Below are 2251 nucleotides of genomic sequence, written 5' to 3' on the forward strand. Positions count from 1 at the left end.
ACAATGATCAATATGTATCACGGGACCTCCTCTGGCACTGCCCACTGTCCCCATGGGGGATCACACCGTCCCCAGTCATGCTGCTCCTTTCAGTTATTCCACCCAGGCTGTCTGCTTTCAGCCAGGATGCTCCTACCAGCCCTGCTCACCTCACCAGCCTGCCCACCCAGGTCTGGCTGCTGAATCCTGCCCTCCATGATGGTGGGAGCGGTGTGCTTGCTTTCTCAGGCTGGTTAAGAAAACTCAATCACCTAGGAAAGGGTTAAATTAGTTAGCTGCTTCATTGATTAAACAATCCGTAGCATGTTTACGTATTTATATTCAAGGAGTTGCTCAGTTTTCTCTTTCTCTCCAAAGAACAATTGCAAATGCTGCTCTTCCAAGGTTAACAACTTCCAGCCCGTCACCTCTTTCACCACATCATCTCATCCCACAGCTTTCTGATTTGATGGCTCTTAAAGGCTTAGAAAGTTTAAATTGACCTTGACCTGCAAACATATGATTTACAGTAGATGATATTGTTCTGGAAAAACAAAACTTCTGTCTTGAAGCAATGCTGCATTAAAAGATTTATATTACTTCTCCCAGGTCAGGTCCTGGTGTATTTGCTGACACTGTACACTATTTTAATTCCTCCCCCATTGGTTTTGGAGGCACTCTTTCAGGAGTGAGGCAGAATCACAATACAAATAAATAAGTCAGAATGTGGTCGACCTTCATGTTGTCACGGTTGTGAAGGTAAACTCTTTGATCACTTTGTCTTCGGGTCTGCTTGTAAAGTCCCAGTGAATTCCTCAAATACATTTTAAAAATACGCAGGCGGTACCTGTGCTCTTTTTAAAAAATCCCTACTGGCAGTACCACGAGTTACCTCAGAATATGCAACATCTGTTTGTGCTGGAAGGAAAAGGTCCTCGTGCTACCTTAGAAATGTGGGAATACGTTCTGGTGGCAGGCTTCCATGGGGCGGGTTTAAATCACGGGGCATTAAACAATTCACCAAGAATGACGAAAGAATGCCTTGCTGGTGTCCCTGCGAAGCCTGAAAGTTTGGAGCAATATATGTTAAAGAGATCAGACTGGCACTGAAGTGTTCCTGGTATTATTGCTCCCTTTTATCTTTTTTGGCATGCTCTTCAGGATACAGCAGAGAAAGAAAAATATGAAATAGAACACAGCAAATTTAATTATAAGACAAAGCCACCCACCTCGCTTTCAGGGTCAGGAAGTATAATCGCCACCTTTTGACGCAAGAATGACTTTAACAACATATGTTAAATGGACAATTATTTAAAATAAAAGGAAATGACCTTAAAAACAGCTGCAGTATCTCAGGCTGTAGCGCAGACAGCAGTGCAGAAAAACAGCCCGCTGTGGAACGAGGGCACGTGCACCAACGAACGTGCTCCCGCAACGTACCCTCCCAAAGACAAAGAGAAAAGCCATCATTCCTGAGAAGACTGCAAAATGTCTTGCTGGTATTTGATCTCACCAGCCTTTTTTATTTATGTTTGTTATGTTTGGTGTTTCTTTTTTTTTTTTTTGGGGGGGGGGGAGGGGGAGACCAAATCTTAATGCCTAAAGCCTCTGTTTGCTGCACAGTGGCACTATGACACTGGATTTTTTCCAGCAGATTGTATTTTAATGAATGTTGCAAGCAGCAGAAACACCAGAGTGAGCACGCTGGCACTAAGAGCATACCTAAGAAGAATAAAAAGAAAACAGCTTTTTGCAACGGAATCAACCCCTTTTCACTGAAGCCGCCCGCAGTCACATGACCGTGCACACAGCGCTCAGGACAGCGCAGATCTGCCTGAAATGGGAACGAAAATAAGCAGGTCTGCCTCCGCCCCGCGCGAGCTCGCAGCCTGTCGACGCGCTGCCTGTCCGTATCCCTCGCAGCGCATCTGTAGAGCTATTAAATTGGATAATCCCTCTGGCCTTTGATACATTTCTGGACATGATTATTTCATTACTCGCAGTATATCAGTAGGATCATAATAAAAAGGACTTCTGACAACCTGCCAAGAGTTTTGTGGCCTTGTAAACACAAAAGTGCTCTAATAAAATTTTATTAAGTGTTAAAAAGTCATAAAAAGTGAAATAACATAAACTACAAAATTTACTGTCCTCAGCAAATGCTGAAAATATCGTCCATAGTAAAATTAAATTAGCATGTAATAGACAGAGAAGCAGTGTGGAGTGGGTTTAAAAGAGGATCCGGGAAGGGGGGAAAAAAAAAAAAAAAAAA

This window comes from Numida meleagris, chromosome 5 (assembly GCF_002078875.1).
Source record: "Numida meleagris isolate 19003 breed g44 Domestic line chromosome 5, NumMel1.0, whole genome shotgun sequence".
In the NCBI taxonomy this organism is placed as follows: Eukaryota; Metazoa; Chordata; class Aves; order Galliformes; family Numididae; genus Numida; species Numida meleagris.